We start from the raw sequence: 20,911 nt of genomic DNA, 5'->3' as shown, positions 1-20,911 counted from the left end.
TGCTGTACAAATGCCAAAAGACAATAATCCCACCCCAGGTAGTTTGCAGTCCATTTCTAGCTGATACTGCAGTATCTGTCACCACCCTTACCTAATGGAGACTTGAAACTGAAAGTTTCTTTGAGGCCTGTCTTTCTTGCACTTTTGCATTTCTATTAATGACACGTGGTTTTGCACAAAACCTGAATTTGTATGAGAGACTGTGCTCTTAACATTGCCAAAAACCCAAACATGAAGCTGAATTCATATACAGTGTCTTACAAAACTGATTAAAAAAATTAACATGAATTGCTAAGTACTGCCCAAATTAACACAAATCAGAGTTCATTACGGAGCATTAGGAGGCAATTTATTGCAATCATTATGCCTGCTGTTACAGAGAACCATATGCCAGCTCCAGAAATAACAAGCATTCTGAATCAGGGTCATTGCTGTCATATTTGCATGTGAAATACATTAATTGATCTCCTGTGCACATTAAAATTTAAATCCACACTTTTTTGCTGCTGAATGCTCTATCATAAATTTGTTGTGTGAAGGGACAGACTGGGTGGAGAGAAAGATGATGTTTTAGAGGAATACTTGTCCCAAACTCTGGTAGATTCTTAAGTAGCTAAATCCATTCTGCTTAACTAAAGGAGGTCCTAAATACCTTTTATGTTCCACAGTAGGAAGATATGCAGTCATACATGTCAGTGATGTGAAATACTATGGTCTTACCCACGTTATCTTTTCTGTCACTCTGCTAAGATATGTTCTGAGGAGAATGCAGCTTTAAGAACTAACACTAAGGTTCACTAAGGTGAACAGCATAGTGTTTAGAAATGCTCTGTCTTCCATAAAGGCTTGATGTGCCTCAGAAAAAGTATAACAAACCTCATTGTCCAGTCAAGAAGAGTAAGAATGTTAGCATCCTCTTCAACTGTATCGTCCCAGGAGACACTGCTGCAGTGCAAATTAAAAGAGCTCAGTGATCAAGATATGTATTTCGCTATTTCAGTGTTTGTCCAGACTTCCATGTTGTCTACGGATAAATAAAAGGTGAAAAGAAAACCCTTCTTTAAGAAAAATAAATATAACAGTACTATCCTTTCCCCTCAGCACTTTTGATGAATCGTGGACAAAGGCAGTGGGAAACCACTTAAGAAAAAAGAAGCATCTCTTTCCAAGCCAAGGGGAGATTATGGGACAGAAGATGGATGTGAGGTAACAGGGTAGAAAAGTCTTCAGTATAAGATAGCTCATGGAGTTGATGTTAGAGAGTTGACTTTTGGAAGTGGAGTCAATGAAGGAGGAGGAGGTGAAATATTTTGAGAAGAGCAGAGAGATGATTAAATTAGACAAGCCAGACACTGGAGTTGGACAGGGAATTCTGACATGGGCAGGAAGGGTGAAAAAACACCTGAGAGAAACCGGGGACTGGGAAAGGGGTGTGTCAAGAGCCATTCAAGGCAAGATGAGAGCATTAGGTGGACATAAGAGGAGCAAAAATAGCAGCTGTCCAAGATTGTTTCTCCTGCAGTTGATGCCAATTCATTGAGCATGAGGAAAATCTGTCCCTCTTGACCCTTGAAAAGGAAGATGTACCTCTCAAGCTGTCTGCTGACATAGTCCTTAAGGACTTCCTGTTTGGTTAAGGTTTTCCCTGTTGAGTCACATGGATTTCTCTAATCTATATCTCCCTTGATTCCTACAAGCCAGAGAGAATGGTTTGAAAATGCAATATGATTATGGATTGTTTTGCTCCACTTTGCTTTATGTGAGAGCAGATTTTCTGGAGCACATTCTCCAGGGTTTATAGCACCAGTACAAAATAGTCCTGCACTGTGAAAATAAATCACATGCCTATCTATATATCCTTTAACAAGTGAAGACAGCATTTCTGTTATAGTGTGTGTCTGTCACCCTTAACATTAAAAATGGAATTAGAAAATAGAAATTTAACAAACAAAATCATTATGCCAGCATGAGCAAAATAACCTAGAAAGCCTTGAAACTTTTCTCAATTAATGTGCAAATGATGGCAGTTCAATGTTAGCAGTGCAAACAGCTGTTGTGCCTACCTAGACAGAGGGCAACTTCTGGGTAATGATGTGGGTTATTAAAATCTTTGGAGATAACATTGTCAGGAGCAGCACACAATGCCACAGCATTTATCATTCACCTACTCTATTTTTGTCAGTGCAGAGAAAATAAACACATTGCTTTCTAAGCAGGAAGTCAGATAGGCCAAAGCATGAATTTGAGAGCTGAGTGCTATCAACCTTCAGCAAATGTGAAGATAGCAGATATGCTTCAGCAATTGCATAAGGAAAATAAGTCTGTGCAACCATGTTGTTTTGCACTTCGTACCAGTAAATGTAGGTACAGAACTCAGCACTGCACAGACACCTGACGTCCCAAACAGCAGGCGACATGTTAGCAATGGCAGAGACTGATGCATTATTATTCCTGTTGGGCAATCCAAGAGGTAAAGGATCATAGTCAGTAAAGCATTCTGGCACCACCATGACACCGAGAGCGCTCTGTGAGCATTCAGGTTCCCTCTAAATACGCTTGTGAACTGGGCAGCTCTGACTGGGATACTCATCAGCTTGCATGCTGAGCAGGGAGTCATCCACAGACAGACAAAGGAAGGGCTGCAGGGAAGGAAAGGGCTGAAGGCCTAAATCCAGAATGCTGAACTGACCTTTGCTACATCAGTAACAGACACAGCATAAAAGGCTCCTTATGGGGTGCTAGACAAAGAGAAACATTGCTTTGGGATCTGCTTTGGATTGAGCTGGGAAAGTGCAGAGTGTGGGCAAGAGCTGTTTTTCCAGTGGCTTTAAAGAACAAGGGAGATGCCCAGTGCCTTGTAAACCAGCCATATCAGAGTTCCCAGAGAGTAGAGCTGCAAACCAAGCTTTGATTCAATCTGAATCTACCTCTATTTCTTTTTCCATCCTTTCCAAAATGTTTATAGGTAGGATTACATGTAAGGCAGTGATGGTGTTTCCTGTAATGTCCAGCTGTGTTCCAGGATGGTGGCATGCAGATTCCTGTGAAGCGTTTTCTCTTCCAGACAAAGGGAAGTCTAATAAGGTCAACATGCTGATAAGGGAGCTTACAATTTGCCTTTAATTCTGCTTAGCCCATATTGCAATCTATTCTTGACAAATGCTCTTTGTATATATACCAGGACAAAATCAAAACATGTTTCAGACATGTTTCAATGTTCATTTCCATGTTGATTTCATAGTCTGAGACTACCTGTTAGATTACAGAAAAATTCAAGGAAGCAGAATGATTTACAGCTCCTTTCAGTTTAATGTCTTCTCAAAACCTGATTAATACTCTCTCTGTCCCATAACAATGAAAAAAATTATTTTATAAAGCCCAAGATCATCTTCTGATGTCTGTCCAGTCTGAGAGTGAAAGACTGGTATATTGGCAGCTTTGCAGTGACTGGAAAGGAGTAATGGCTGTCTATCAATATTGTACTGACTTCTGAAAGGTCCAGTAGGTCTGAAAACCTTTGGATTAGTGGAGCATCATGGTTTAACTCCAGCCAGCCCACTACATAAAGCAGATTTCTTACTCTGGAGTTGGTATTTCTGTTCAAAACCAAGGAAAAAAACCTTTGCAAAAAATGGTCTATCCCTTGCATCACTGACTGTTTGGAGTTCATGTTAGTCTGTGCTCAGAACGTAGCCAAAGTTTCATGCGTTTTTAACCTTTATCTCCTCCAGACATTCTTTAGTACAGCTCCAGAAGCAGCCACATTGGCAGTGCTGACAGAGGTGTGAACAGCAGTAGCAGGAGAGGGGCATGCTGCTGACAAAGTGAGACCTTCCAGCATGCTTTGCATTTGGATAAATCTCTCATTTCTTCCTCCATAATTGGAAACCTTTGTTTAGCTGCAAGAAAAAGGGAATGTGGATGTAAAAACTCAGCATCCTCACACTCCAGTTTTTCAGCCAGCTATTGATTAACACAAAAAAAGATTTCTCAGGGATAAGTAGAAACATTTAAATTCCAATATGGTTATTATTATTTTAATTTTTTCTTTTTTTTAATCTAAGCAGGAGACCTAGCTCCTCTTTTTACAAAGATCTACAAGCATGCAGAGAAATTAATAGCTGTTTTGTGTAATAGAAATGCAGAAAAGTGCCCAGATAGCAGATGTATTTTTTTTGGACTTTTGCTTATAGGGATTGTAAAAGAAAATCCTTTTAAAACATAGTGAAACCTTTGCTTTGCTTTACTTCTCTGATTTTGATGTTAGATTGGAGCCTGCACTGCCTTTTTGAAGAAGCTTATAATGGAAATGGTGAGACATCCTTAACTGCAGCAGATCAAGTGATTTCCCTCGCAATGCAGCCCAGCGTGGGAAAGCAACAGCATTTAAGGAGACTAAAGGAAAGTGTGAACTGTCCCCAGAAGCCATTACATTAGTGAAGTTTATCTCAGCCGGGTAATTCACCTCAGCCAGGGGTGGAATTGAATTTACCATTGGAGCAGCAGCGGCATAGCAGTGCTATTTTGTGCTCTTTATCTAAGGTGCTATATATCATGCTCAGAGATAAAAAGTCAACCTTTTTTTTCCTGAAGGAGACAAATTAGATATTAGCAATAATAAGCAATTGTTTCTTACCATGCAGACAACTTCTTTTATGTGTCTTTGCATTTATTTTGATGACCCTCAGCCTCACAGCTCCTTGGAAAGGTTGCAAGCAGGGATCTCCTTCCCCAGCTTAGTAGGGAAGAAATACATGGGCCACAGTCATGAGGACAGTCCCTCAAAAGACATCATGGTCACCTCACTAGAAAGGAAAGTGCTGTCTGCAGAAGCGCAAGAGAAGATCAAAGATGTCATTCTAGGCAGATGGGTTTTCAAAAATCTGTCCCTTTTGAGAAGACACTGATTTCTAATTTCTGGAGGAACTAAGTATTTCTCCACTCTTGACATCAATGGCCCAGCCTTGTAGTGTTCCAGGAATAACAGGTGCTCCTTAAGAGAAGCTAAATGACAAGGTTTGCAGAGCAGCATTTCTTAAATGCATCTGTTTAACCACAGCAAGCTGACAGCAACTTTCATCTCACCTCATTGGTTTCAGCTCTCAAGCCACAGCATGGTTTATCATGTCCGGGACAGCAGAGATTTTGGACTTAACCCAACTGTACTGCAGCAACAAGCAATGCATTTTTATCACAGAGGCACTGCTGAGACCACAAACCCCACTCCCTGAGGTGGCTGCAGCCTATTTGTTCCTAGTGTGGAGCCACTGTAAGGGCACAGGGTGAGATTACTAGTCCAAAAGCCCATCAGGCTGATGAAACACACCCTGCTGCAATGGAACCACTCACGTCTTTTTCTCAGAGGGCTTTCAGATGTACAGAGAACTATCAAAACACTCTGAGACACTTTCAAGAGGTAAGAAAGAGCACAGGCTTTTAGGCCAGATACTCACTTGAATTCTGTGAACCATGTCTCCCTCATGTGTCCTCCAAAAACTGAAAGAGGGGTACTCTTATAAACTTCAGTTAAAGTGAAAATACTACCAGTGGAGCTCATCAATGGAATAATTCAGAGCAGTGCTGCCAGGAAGGCAGTGGATCTTACTTTAGTAATGTGACCAAACTGGGCTAGACTCACTGCTGTTGTCCACCACAAATTGATACAACCACGATGGATCTCTTTAAAGCCCTCTCCCGCTATTTCCTACTTCCAAATGTGACCTCGAAGATGTTCTGCTCCTTCTAGCCTAAAGTACATATTTCACCTTCTGCAATTAATACACTTTCTGGAGATTCCCATTGTGTCATGGTCATTTTAAACATCATTATTCTATTAAAAGTTTTCAATCATCTCAGGTGACAAAAAGATGTTCATGTGCTTTTTAAAGGCTGCAAGCAGTTCTTCCCTTTTCTAGGCAGAGCCTAGCTAGTTTGTGTATGTGTCCATACAATTGTCACTCACCTAAATGAACAAGAGGAGAGTATGGGAGGAAGGATTTGCATGATTGATGGGAAGGATGAATTACTTTTAGCCACCCAGCAGTACAGTAATTGATGTCTGGGAGGCAGCTGCAAGTGCCACATAATAGCTGTCAGTGTCACAGATGGTCTGAGTGCTTTGATGTGGAGATAACACTGTGACAAAGGGATTGCCATGGTGTGAACACATCACCACCAATCTTGGCTGGCAACCTCTGGCAGTGCTGGCAGCACTGTTGTGCTGTCCTACACAGAAGATGTCTCTGACTTTCCTGCATCTGAAAAGATGATGATGTCTATAGAAAGGAAAACTGAGACATGAAAGCAGCAGCAGAGACCTATGAAACATATGTGCCTTTCTCCCATAGCCTTTCAGATTCCTAGAGGCTAAGGGGTTTTTTTTCTTTCTTCTTTTTTTTTTTTTTTTTTAATTATTTGGTGCTGTAGAGCTAGCTGGGAGAGAAAAATTTCTTTCTGAAGACTGAGGCAACTTTCTAAGGTTCTCACAAGGTATTGAAAGTTAAAAATACCTCATGAGTTTATTAACTAACTCCCATGTCATGCTCAGAAAGCACTTTCAGCTAGAAAAACAGCTCAGCCAGCAGTATGAGAGGGATTACTGCATCACACACTTCAGTCTCTGCACTCTCCTGGCACTGGAAAAGGCTCCCCAGGGAAGCGGTGACAGCACCAAGCCTGACAGAGCTCACTCAAGAAGTGTTTGGACAATGCTCTCAGGAAGATGGTGTGATTTTTGGGATGTCCTGTGCAGGGCCAGGAGTCGCACTCAATGACCCTTGTAGGTCCCTTTCAACTCTGGATATTCTATGGTTCTATGATTCCGTGGTTCCATGATCCTATGACTCCATAATGAGTAACGCGATTTGAGAGATCAAAGCTCTGACTGTGTCCTCAAGTGACAGACTCAGGAAAGGGATCTGATTCGGAGTATTAGGAATTAGGCTTTTTGTTTAGATGTGGCTCTCAATCACAAATGATCACTCCTTATGCCCCTCCTGCATGATTGTTTATTTATTTGCTATTTATCTTGTCTTGACTATGAATTGTGGCTTCACCATGTGGAACAGTCCATCCTTTTTTTTCTCACACCTATGGATGTAGATCTTAAATGCTTAGATCCTGGGTTTCCTTGAAACCTGACTTGCACTCCTGTATATTTTAGAAATGTATTTTGTTGTGATTTTGACAGCATATCAAACAGATCGATAATCCTTCATTAGCGAGGACACTTCTTGAGGCAGAGTTTGGATTAAAACAGAATTTTATGTTAATTCTGGCTTAATTCTTTCCTGATCTCTAATTTAGCCATAGAGCGGTCACTCTAGTTTGATAAGATCTGGGAAAACATAATTTACAAAACAAAGCAGCATATCTGGATGCCTTTACCCTTCAATGAATTTAGTTTGCTCATAAGACCAAATATTTATTTAACAGTTATTTAAGGTTAATGGAAGATTATTTTTAGAGATAATAATTTATGACATAAACCAAATACAAGTAAAGAAGCATTAAATGACTAAACAGATGCATGAAACTAATCTGTTAACATTCCTTTAACATGAATAAACAAAACTGGTATTAATAATTTGCAGTCAAAGTGGGTCTGCACTTGTAGAATCCTAATTATGATCTGAACAACAAGATAAATATTGCCTCCCTCTTTTTATATCTCTTAACTCCTTTAGAAAACAAATCACTCAAGATGCTTGCATGTGTTAATTGCTAAAACCATTTTGAAAAACAGCTCTGACTACTGACTCCACTCAGCGGGAATTCCTAGGTCCTACCTTTACAAAACATGGTACACCTTCCCAAGTGACAGTTGCCCCAGTATGGAAAATTTTCTTGGACTGGGGAAGCAGATCCTGTACAGCCAATAGAAATAATTTCTCACCTAGTAGAAACTCCCTGCATTATGTTGAAATTCACAGCATTAGGATGCTTTGCACAAACTGAAACTTGGCCCTAAGGCTTGCTGTTTCTGAAAATAAATGGAAGACTTGTCTACAGCTGGACATTACCAAAATAAGCAGAAAATTTCTCTCCTTCAGAATGCAGGGAAGCCAACTTGTGTTGCCACTGCACAAAAGTAGAATGTGTCAATTATTCCAAATGGCATTTAAAAGGAAGATAAAAGCTTGGTTTTCAAGGCTCCCAGACAAGAAAAGCCTTCATTCCAAACACTTGATTAGCTGACCTTAATGTGAGACAAAATTTTTTGAGGGACAAAAGCTGAGCAAAGTACATTTTAGTAGATAATCTACTATCTTATTCACATGTTTTTCATATCTCACTCATTAAAGTAGTAGAGTCTTGGCACATCCATGATCTCACATGCTAAAACACAGAAACCATTCAGTGTTTTTATTAGTAAGTGACATTAGAGGAATGTTGTAAAACACATCAATTAAACTAAATCACATTTCACAAAATCTGTTTCAGTACCTCCACTTTGAGTCCAAGTTTAAAAAAGAGCTTTTCATCCATTAGAAAGAGATGAAAAAAATAGTACATAGATTATTCACAAGGTATCTTTTGAGGAAAATTTAATTAAAGATGACAGCAAGCAAAAAATAATAGCCCATGATTCAGCATATTGATGAACAAGATGAAGCAATTTGAGTCCTGCTTTCATTGTGTTTGTCTTCCAGACAAAGCTGCTCTTCTTCTCCAAGCAAGAATGCTGTGGCTGTGAGCTGCAAAACCATGATCTCCCATCTTCTTTTGAAAAGAGACAGGAGGAGCACACAGCAGGGCAAGTGGGACCAATGGTTCTGGAACTTGCTGCACCACAGAAGAGTAGTAAGCACTACTAGTAGTAATTAGTTGTCTTGGTAGTAGACACTACTGAGAGTAGCAGGAAAAACATAACAAGGCACAAAACCCCTGCCTCTGTTCACTGTTGGATTTTTGGCATTATTGCCAAATAACAGTCATGGATTTCCGTTTCCAGCTGGAGAATGAAGTAACTATGTATGTGTCCCTCGAGGCTGAGGACTGGGAGGTTAGAGAAAAAATTCCTTTACACATAGCTTAGGGGAACTCCCTGCTGGATAGTGGTTGATTAGCTTCACTCACAGTTACCACAAGAGCATTTAGTCACTGAAGGAATGCTTCAGGACAAACCTGTCTGGTTCCACGGATTTTGATGGCTCCACTGGGATAGGGTATTGATTTCAGTGGTGGTGGATCTGCTCTGCCATGCTTGCTTTTGCTCTTTGATTTTTTCAGTTTTATATGTTCTTGTTCTGTGAGAATATTTCCTCTAGTGATGGATTTGGTGAGGTTAGGGATATTTGCAAGTCAGCAGGAAGAGTTCTGAAGACATTTCTTTCAAGTCATGGTCTTCTTTTAACATATGTAGTGATTTTTTAAGGACTTTGAAAATATCAATACAGGCAAGTTAAGGCCTGTGCAATGTTAGCAGATTTCTTTTTATTGTGTAATGCCTGGTATTTGAGGTAATTCTTCCAAAATGCTGTCTGTTTCTCAGAAGCAGCATTCTTTACAGGTTTGTGGTTAACTTTACATCGGTGAGATGAATGTCAGCAGAGATTAACATAGAGCAGCTACAACAATATTGAAGGTTTTTGCTATGCATTGGCAGCTATCAGAAAGGAGATTAAAGAATATCGGAATTCCACTTAAACCCTCTCAAGTGTCAGTGTGTGAAGGCAGAAGCTACCTTTGCATTAGTGAGGATATTGCCAGTGCTCTAGAGCATAGTAGTGATGGGACTCCATGCACTCGCATGTGAGTGTTGCCCTCTGCCCCTTACCTAAGAGAATGTGATCACACCTGCCTCCTTTTGCATAATATTCTCAGAAAGCAGATCTGTAGCTCTCTGTGTCTCCTTCTCTTGCTCTTCCTTGTACCCAGGCTAGCCATCATAGACCTTGAGTTAGATATGTCTTAATTTTTTGTGGCTCCTCTTCAACGTTTCTACATTAAATGACTGATGGCCAAATATTGCATCACAGTCCTGCTAAACTGTTCAAGAAGGACACAGCATGCTGGCATGATCCATCATCCAGAGGTTAAGCAGGACCAGCCTTTTCATTCCTACCATTCTGGTTTCATGCTAGCTACTGATACTCAGTGAGTGGGATGGAGGTGTAGATTATCTTGAGAGGCATTTTTCTGAGAAAATCAACATCAGTGAAAGTCTTCTTGGTACAGAAGGGAAATATGTCGTTTGTTTATTCCTCTGAGCTGCAAGGCTAAATGGAAAGGGGTTATCTAAAACCATAAATCTAGCTAAAATCCACAATGACTACAACCTGTCTTCCAGGTTTGTTCATTGGAGCCATCATGAGCAATAATCCTCTCTTGCTGTGGATTAGAAAAGCATCTCACAATTATTAATTTCATCTCAGAGATCTAACCCAGTGGATTGTCTGAATGGGAGAGACAGAGGTTGTCCAAGGCTGCGTTTCACCAACCGTATCATTACCAGGCCTCCCTGAGACATCACGAGAGGCAGTTTCATTCTCTTTGTTTTTTGTAAAAAAAATGAAGGAATATTGAAATTCTTGAAAATGGTGTTGACATGTTTATACATAGAAATTAGACTGTCAGATTTAGTAACAAGGAGGTTGCTTCAAAGTCATAAAGCTTTTTGCCTTCCAGGCTGTGAGAGATACCAGCAGCTGAGATGTTGGAAATACAATATTAAGTGACATAGAAAGAAGTGAAAATGTAAAATAACCACTAGCACTGACTGAGTCACTTATACATCTTCATTTTTAGGCTATTTACCTCTGTGCAAATTGTCATAGGCTTGTGAAATGTATGGCCTTCATCAAAAGTGAAAAGAAGGATGCACTTTGACAAAATTATATTTCTGCTTTCTGCTATCTTTACTCTGCAAGTCATCTTATTGATTTCAGATTAACATGAATTAATGAAATCGTTCCTCTGAAAGTAAAAATCACAATTCTCTTCTTGATTGAATTAGCAATGCTGTTAATTTAAGGATAATTAGACTGAAGAGAGAGAAGGACATTGTTAGCATAAGCACCTTCCAATGAGTCTTCCCTGTTTCTTATATGAAGTACAACACAAAAGGAAGGAGTGGTGGAAGTAAAGTTCATGACATTTAGAAGCAAATTTTAGCCAACCACTGATTTTTGTGTTATATGGATGTATGATGGAGTGCACATAAATGCACTTCAGAAGCAAAGACAGCCTGATAAATGACTGCACTATAAACTTGAGCAACCATAACAAGACCTGACCATTTGGATAGTAAAAGTCTCAGTTCTTAAACCTTCTCGCCTTTAGCATCAGGAAGCCATAACTAGCTGCAAAAAATTGTGAGCAAGTTTTATAGTTTCTGTCTATGGCTTAAAAATTTTGTCTTTCACCTTGGCTCCTTCCACAACAGTCTGACTAACTACAACATCTCCCTGTGCCTCATGAATGTCAAAAAGCAAAATTCCAAGGACTCTGGTTTCTCAGACTCCTTTTTTTTTTTAATTTATTTTCCCTTTCCTTTCTACAAAATATTCTTGAGGGTTTCATGTGCCAGGCTTTTCTTCATCCTTTAATTTTTCCAGTTTTCTTTTTTCTTTTACTTTTCTTATTTAAGATGGTTTTGTTTTTCTATATTTTTCCCACCAGATCCTGTTTTACACTACCTCCCCAAATCAAAACAGCTCATGCTGCCAGCTTCCCACAGACACCTGTAACTAGTTTGGGTTTATTTTTTCAAATAAACCAGCATTCACCCTATAGAATTAATATTTCCAAGTGGCTGTACAATTAATATAAATATGCATTTAATGGGGAGCGTAAACTTACATAAGGCTCTCTTAGAGAAGAGATCTTTTCTGTAAGTATTTAAGTGACTCCCTCGGTATTGATCAGGTGTTTTCCACTCAGGAATACATCTCAGGTTGTATCTCACTTCTAAGGAGATACTGTAAATTTTTTTCCACATTCATTTTTTGTTGGTATCTGGTGTGTGTCTGGTAACTACTTAGGAATATCAAATTCAGCAATGTCTTTACAATATAGTAGCATTTCCCACAGACAAAATACTACATATGACTTTTCTGTTTAATTCAGAGAGTGCTGATACTTCTTCCATTACCAGGATGCATACCTCATATTGCAAAGATTTGGTTTTAACCTGAGACAGCGGGCAACAAGATATAAACAGTCCCCAATTCTCAGTAGATTTTACTATAATCAGCATATGGGAGAAAACTGTGCTACTTTTTTTCCCCAACACTCACATAAACCTTGCAAAGCACAGGGTACTATTCTATTTTAAGACTATGAAACAAAATGCGATAAGCTGGAAGGCATAACATCTTCCAGGGTTTGTAATCAATGCATCAAACCCTGCTTACTGCTGTAGGCCTTTTCAGTCAAATTTTTGTTAGCTGTCTCCTATGGCCTCCAATCCATGAAAATGTTTAAAAGCACAGAGATGCAATCTGATATATAAAATATCTGCATTGGAATGGAAGTTCTCTGAATTGCAATGTCACTTCTGGCAGTGTTTTGGCTAATTTTCATGAATAAAAATGAGTAAGCCTATTTCACTGCCAAAAAGACATAGCTGCTGTCTGGTTTGCCATCTTGGTGTTGAGGTGACAGACTGAAATACTGTGTTTCAAAATGGTGATACAGTTCAGCTAGAATTAAATAAAAAGCACTTGGGGGAGCATCTTCTCCATAAATTTGACACACTTCTTTCACCTTCAGGAAACAAAAACAACTGATGAAGGCTGCATTTCATGCAAGACATATAATGCAATTTTCATACTTGTTCACTTTCGATGAGAAACATGAACATCCACTTTCTACGGGATAAATTGTAAGTGTGCCAGCTGAGGCCTTGAGAACATCAGTGAATTACAGCAGCATGAAATGCCTGCTTTAAAATATTTCTTTATATTCATCCATCTCTTCTTGGATTTTTAGGTGTGTGACTACAGATTGTCTGTCCTGCATATGAAATACAGATTTCTGGAAGGGAGACCTCTTCCTTAACTACAGAGAAGAATGAACACGAAATGTAGACCTGACATAAAAGAATACAGTCATAATTCCTTGAAAGGCAAAAATGGGCCTTATTTTTCTTTTCTGTGTATTCTGATCTGATCTCCAAAAGCAGATTTGTTTCTGAGTAAAGGTGTAAACAGCAGATACATTTGCTCATTGAGACTGAACATCACACAAGCACAATCATTTTGGAGGTTACCCAAGGTGTATTCCTTTCTATCTCTAATGTCTCATTTTCCGGAAGCCTTCTTCTGACTAATAATTTGTGAACTATCCTCCTTGGAATTCAAAAATGCATTTCAAGTCAGGAGAGACAATGTTGCTGTGGACCATTTAAAGGTCAGACTCAAATGACAGACATTAATTATTTCACCTAAGATTTTTGAAGTGCCTTGCCTTACTGAACACAGTTCTCCCAGGATGAAGACCTCCATAGTACATCAGTCTTAGTAAAAACCTGGAAACCATAAGAATACCATAAAGTATCCCATTAATACCTCTAAAAACCTGTTCCTGTTGGTCCTTTCACACCTTTTTTCTGAATTCCTGAAGCACACATGACATGTGAGGGGAGCTAAAATGCTACTGATAAAACCCTAGTGTCTTTAATTCTGAATATCTCTGCAGTGGCTTTTTTTTTGTTGTTGTTGTGTGCTCCCTAAATTTTAAGTTTGCTTCTAAACATGATGATACTTGCACATACCACCTAAAAGTGTTAGAAAATCTCCTTTCCTACCTAACCCTCCTCGATCCACAGAGATATATTGCCTGGCTTCTAAACAACCCTAGTGTAGTTTATGAAGACAATTTGACCATTTCTTCTATTGTTTCCCCTTTTTTTTTTTCTTTTTCTTCTATTCTACCTCCAAAAATGTCAATAAAAATTCTTTATGTGCCTGAAGAAACTGTTAGAGGTTTGTTCACATTTTCTTTTTGTATAAGGAAGGGAAAAGTATGTACTTCCTTGAACAATACAGTAAAGAGCACACTTCTTGTTTGCAAGAGAAAGTAAAAGAAGCTGCACATAGAAAAATTCTGTATCATTTGAAATCACACAAACAGAGCATGAACCTCAAGGTTGAAGTGATTTTATTACCATACAGAAGAAAATTGAAATAAAGAGGCAAAGCTGCCACTCTATTTTCAGAAATAAAATAAAACTGCACTCAAGTTTTCCCACAATACTTCACTGTCTTGAAAGCATAAAATCTTTTGTAGGTTTATGATAAAAACTTCTGGTAATAAAAACGAAGACTGGCACAGGTTGCCCAGAGAAGCTGTGGCTGCCCCATCCCTAGAAGTGTTCAAGGACAGTTTGGATGGGGCTCTGAGGAACCTGGTCTAGTGGGAGGTGCCCTTGCCCATGGCAAGGAGGTTGTAATGATATGGTCTTTAATGTCCCTTCCATCCCAGATCATTCTATGATTCCACAACTTTGTCATGACAAACTTCGATATGGAAGAACACAGAGAAGATGAGAAAAGGATCATTGATGTTTTTCTCTAGGTTTGTCTAGGTTATGTCTGTCAAAAGCTACTGCAGTCCTCACTGTGGCTGCTCAGGGTCAAGTCATTCTGAAGCTGTTCACTGGCATAATTGCTGTCACACAAAACACACAGAGATCATGTTAACCCCAGCTTTGAACATGATAGTAAAGACCCCTGCACAGACCTTTCCAGCACTGTTTATGCTGACATTAAATTCCCTATGCATATTTTTGCTGTAAAAAGCACCACATTTTTTAAATTGTTTTCTTTCCCATGTTGTTAATAAATTTAATGCTTGCCAGAGAACTGTGTGGCAGCCAAGAGAAAAGAGCAAGAAGCTAGAAAAGTTACAAACACTCGTCAAAATTGCTTTTTTTTTGAAGCATCAATGCTACTGCTGTCATGCTTTTAGAGGTCACCCTTAAATGTCATGCTGAGAGGCGAGGAATATGATGGAAGGGGCAGTGAAAATTGCTGCCAATAAAATGCACTTTTCTTGAGGAACAACATCAGGGACTCAAAAGGTGACATACACAAAGTTACTATCATATTTCACTTTTTTTATTAAAACCCTTCACACTCTCAAAACCTCCAGTCCAGCATGTGTGTATAAAATAAGTAATTATTGCAAAGAAATGTGATCAGCCCTTCAGGCAGCAATTATGATGTTTAAACACGCTGTGCTAAGTCCAGAGGTCAAAGAGTGTGTATGTGTCTGTGTCTATAACATGGAACAGAGCAGGTTATGGTGCCCAGGCAAGACTCTTTGCATAGTATTGAGATACAGCTGAGTCTAGTGAACTGTATGTAATAGTTTCTTTCTGAAAGAGAATTAAGTTTGGAATACTTGATTTTTTGCATTGCATGTGGGTAAGACACTGATGACTCTCAGCAGCACAGTGAAGGAAGGTCTTTCAGGTGCCAGCTCTAGACCCTGGTTTAGACCCTCTGCCAGGAATTATTTCTCCTCTCATAGCACAGCCTGCCCTGGTTTCTTAATGAATTCTCATCTAATACCTATGTAACATAATAATTTGGCTCCTCCTGCTGCATCCATGACAAGAGAGACACCACCTCTTAATAAAAAAATAACTGCTTTACCTGGCCTATGCTTTAGATTCTACTTTTGGCTATTATTTTCAAGACTGGCCATGTTTTTTTCATTAAAAAATTATCAATATTTCCCCAGGTTCATAGCTTCATATGGTGGTGTTGATTTGAAACTAAGATCTGCAGTGAAAACATAGGTTCTATAATGAAAATACAGTCTCATCAGCAGACTAGAAATTATGGCATTTTAGTGTGGCTTTCAAACATGCAAAGTGATAGGAACAACATTTTGTCCACAGAATGGTTCTCTTTTACCCAGTGTGCACTGCTTATCCAGAGAATGAGAGTTTTGTTCCTTAAAATTGGGCTTTTTGATTTGGTTAGGTTTGATACAAGGACTTTCTGAGAAGCAGTAAGAAATCTATCTTTGTTTTGCAGGTGTTAAATACACAGCCACAGTGAGGGAGAGAGATGAAAGGAATTTGAAAGCATTTCTGTCTCCTGGGAGTTGAAATATCTGATCTAAATCTTTTCTTATTCTAAATATATTAGATTATCTGGTCTCCACTGGAAAGTGAAGGATCTGTTACATGTCCTTGCTATATTGTCTAAGTAAACGAGCTCTCTAACTCATCCAGGAAAATCCACTTCATGCTGTGCTGACATGAGTTAAACTGAGATATTAGTCCTGATTTTATGTCTGTGGAGAGGATTGATGTAAGGGGGAGCTTCAGAGAAGTTACAGGTCTCTCGGCACAAGATCCCAAGTACCTCTTAGGATCTGGAGCAAACAACATTCCAGCACAAAGTCACATTGATATGAAGGGAAACACAGCATCCTGGAGAGCTGAGTTCTCTGGCTGAAGTCCACAGATATAAAAGCGAGAAAAGCAGACTAAACCTTTTCTTGTTTCTGGGTTGAACTGTAACATGCAAACTAATTTTCAATTTAGAAAAAAAAAAGTTCAAATTGATTTCACAAAAGATTCTAGCTTTCTGTGGAAAATGCAGAGGATTTTGTTTCTGATCAAGAAATCAAATTACATAAATATTGCCTGCACTTTTGTAGTAAAAAGGGGCAGAAGAAAACTTTGAAGAGTGTCACTGAGAGTTATTATACATGTATACATACTTGCACAGTTGTCCTTGCAAGCCAGAAGCACCTCATCATGAGATACAGAGTTGATGGGAAAAGAAAGACTAGATTACAAGATGTCATCAGAATCAAAATCTAACCTTTGGGACAAAAACTCCTGGGAAGCTCATAGTATTTCAGGAAAGATCTATAGAGAAATTAACTGAAACAATCAATGTTTTCTCAACCTTACAATTGTTGCAGGGTTTTTAGCAATGAGCAGGGCTGGGAAGATCTGCTGTGTGTTTCAACCATCCTGCTATCACAGAGAGGGCCTCTGAAATATCCAAGTCATGGAAGACAGCCAGGAATGATATACCTGTGAAGGGATCACATCACTTGATAAAAATCAAAGCCTTTTGTCACTGTCATAATTGTCATTGAAGCTGGCATGGTTGTATTTAATCCTTATGGGCTTCCCCACTCCTCAATTCTATATTGCCATTTTTGCCTTTCCTACTGAAGCTAAATGCACTCTGAACCTTGTGCTTTGTGCAGTGAGTTATGAGACATTTTAAATTGTGGTGTATTGAGGAATAGCTTACCTCTGGCTCTCACAGATTTGATCTGAGATTTGTTCCATAAGCTGCAGTGAGTGAGAAATTTGCAGCTTAAAAGGATTGAGTTATATTTATGTTCTGACTTATCCTCAACTGTAATAGACTGAGGAATGTTTTATCTCTAACACTTGCACTTTGCTCTGAGATTTGCACCTTTTAAAGGGGACTGAAATTGTTCTTGTATCTTCTCTCTCTCTGATAAACAGCTTGAGTTTCTGAGATCTTAAATGAGTGCCACAGTGAAGAAAAGTTAAAAATTAATAGCATGTAATTCTTTGAGGCACAAATAAGATGCTGACCTCTTTTCACCCAATATGCATTTGATAGGAGTAATTTGGAGAGGGAAATGCAGAGTGACCTTAATTTGAAGGATGGTGTGCTAGTGAGGTCCCTCAGTCTGCCCTCTCAGTGGAGGTAGGGGATGGAGATAGATGCTGCAGCAAAGATACAGGAGTTACTGATGCATTAGAAACCACAGAAGCACCTGAGAGCAGCCACATAGGAATTCAGGCTTCTCCTCCCTAAGAGTGGCAGGATTTGGAGTGCCTCTACACCAATGCACACAGCATGAGCAACAAACAAGGAGTTCAAAGCCATTGTAGAGTGGGAAAACCTGGATATCTATGCAATCACAGAAACATGGTGGGATGATTCACACAACTGGAGTACTCAGTGGATGCTATAAACCCTTCAGGAGCGGTATGCAAGGAAGGGGAGGAGGTGGGGGAACCCTGTATGTTAGGGAATGTTTTGACTGTCCAGAGCTCCATGATGGTGATGAAAAGTTTGGGTGTTTATGGGTAAGAATCAGGAGGAGGGTCAACAAGGCAGCATGATGGGAGTCTGGTACAGACCACCCAGCCAGGACAAAGAGGTAGACAAAACATTCAACTACAGAAGATGATAAATGACCCTCAGAAAATATTGATGTCATTCTGCCACAACATGGAGGAGCAGAAAATTGTGAGAATTTTCTTCTTGCTGGGTCTGCATATAGTAATTGATGTGACTTTTTTTTTAACGTTTTTTACAACATTTAGAGAGATCAAGGTAGTGCTTAATGGAGGATGTAACTAGAGATAAGTAAAGAAATTCAGCAGTGCTAGATGCTTGTGTGCACCTTGAACCTCTGACAGAATTTCACAGTTGAGTCCCTTGCTTTTCCCTGTGCTTTCAGGAGCTTACAATAGCTCTGACTCCCATTTTATGACTGGAAGAATGATGCAGGGATACACATAATTGTCTTACAATCCAATCTTTTGATCATCTGTTTTGGTCAACCTCCAATTACATTAGCAAAAGAATTTGTACCTGTTGAGAGCAAACAGTGGACTTTTTCTCTAGTTTAAAACTGTTGGCATAATACAAAGCCCTTGCTTGGGCAAGTATGTGTAGCAATGATCCTAAGTTCCAGTTCAGAATTGGCCATTTGCCCTGATTCAATTCCTATGTTCAAATAAATACAAGGAGCTGTGATAATTAGGTGGCTTATCCCCACCACTGCTGCAAGTGTGGGTCAGGTGGGTCTGGGGGTAACAGACCACATGACCAGAAATGGTGACAAGGTCTTCACTGTCACTTTGCTAATGAATGCCATAATTATCTCCAGAAGATAAGAAACCTCATGAAAGAGGAGGCAGAAATATAAAGGCCAGAGCAGAAGCCCCATGAGAAGCTCCATTAAATCTTGGCTACGCTAAACATTTACATAGCAACAACACTGCAAAGGCAAGGTGTGAGAATGAAAGGATTTGCAGGCCTCCATGATGGTGACAGGCTATCTGAGAAGTGTTATCATTGGATCAGGCACTCCCATGCTCTCCTACATTATATCCTTAACTTTTAAAAGGCAAATCCTTTTGCTTTTGTTTCAGGTTTTAAACATGTAAAATCATGGAGTCCTTCGTGTGTCATGCTATGATGTGAAGGATCATTAAAGTTTTACGAAGGTTTTGAAAGGAATTCCAGTTCCCTGGAAGTGGTCAGGGCACCAAAATATGCTGGCTTTTGGTCTAAGGTAGAAAATACCTCCAAAAAGTTTATTGGCAGTGATGTCAGTGGTCTGGGTCAACCAAGAACAAGCTGCTCAATAAGACAAGTGGTGAGAAGGCAACGAGGTTGATGACCATCCTATCCCTATTGCACACAGCAGATACTATCCAGCCTTGCCTTATGTTTCCAGGTTGCTGAAGGCTTTTGAGAACCAGCTCCAACTGTGAATCAATGGGTGTGCTGATTCCATCTGAGTGAATGAGTCTAGGTAATGGGGGATTTGCTTGATCTTAGGAAAACAACAAACCACAAAGAAATTGCTCAAGACCCTGCTCTTGCTTTCTAGGGAAAGCAGGGAAGACAGAGGGACAACTGCAGGAAATTGGGAGACATTCATACACAGATGTCAGGAAAAAAAAAGGAGAGGGAGAACCTTACTGCAGGGAGGCTTTTGTGTAGGTGAAAATGTTAAGAAACGGCACTTAGACAAGACAGGGTGTACTTTGAGAGTAAAATTGAATTGATCTTGATATTTTAAAGCAAAGATTTGCTTGTTTTTTGTAGAGTTTCTAGGGAACTTGTGCCATCACAGACCACTGTGAATTCTTGTAGGTTGCTGGGGAGAACTTTCAGTTTTGGAAGGTAGAAATTTCCAAGTGAAATCGCTGCTTTAGAATTTGATACTAATTTACGGGGAGGAATTTACTGTGAATCCAAAAAGAACAGGTAGGTGGGATGAAAGCAAGCATGGGAATTTATTTTATTTCAATAAAGAGAAGAAAATGCAAGATAATTAAAGTCAAGATTAAGGAATTGGTAAGGAGTTAGGAAAAGCTATTCAAGTACGAAGGGTAAGCAGAAAAGCGTAGCACAGAATAAAGTTTCTCTTAGTAACAGACAGAAAAGAAAAGGGGAAAGGTTATACAGACATACTGGGAATGAGACAAATGAAAGCTCAAACACGGGGCAGGAAGATTTCTAAGGTTTTCAGGAACTGTTTTTTATCATCAGGAATGGACTGAGAGTCCTTCACCTTGCCTCAAAAGAGGATTGGACTTGGAAGGTTCCCTTACAGTTTGCCTTTCTCTAATCTATGTAACAAACCAGGACTCTTTGCCATTAAATGACAAAACAGCAATTAATCATTGTCCTTTTAACAAATGAAGTATTTACTGACTTTTAATAACAGCTATTTGATTCTGAATATAGCAGTCTTTGACTGAAGAGTGAATTTCTGAAAGTGTAAATCAGTATGGTCTGTAAAAGGCATGTATTTTTGAGGGAGGACAGGACTCATAGTTTTGAACAGAAAATACTGATCAAGTCAGATGTGAGTGAAAATTGATGCCTATTGCTCCTTGTCACTAGTGTGGCAACCAGCTGCCATTCACCCATTTCCGAACGGGAATACTTTTCCAAGTGGGAGTGCAAAGTGCTGATGGTGCCCAGCTTGAATTCACAGTAGGAGAAACTGTGTGCTCCAAACCTTGAGGTCTTCCTGCTGAGATCACTGAGCTATTTAATTATGCTGCTGCACACATTGCTTCAGCATTTGATCTTTTCCATGACATCCTTTAACAAATAGCTTTTCTCAGTCAATGAGGAAAGCAAATAGACACTGACTTGCCTTTCATGTGTTTTGCCAGTTTCAGTCATCTATATCATACTCAATT

Source organism: Coloeus monedula, assembly GCF_965178545.1.
Source record: "Coloeus monedula genome assembly, chromosome: 5".
Lineage (NCBI taxonomy): Eukaryota > Metazoa > Chordata > Aves > Passeriformes > Corvidae > Coloeus > Coloeus monedula.
Note: the sequence above shows the minus strand (reverse complement) of the source record.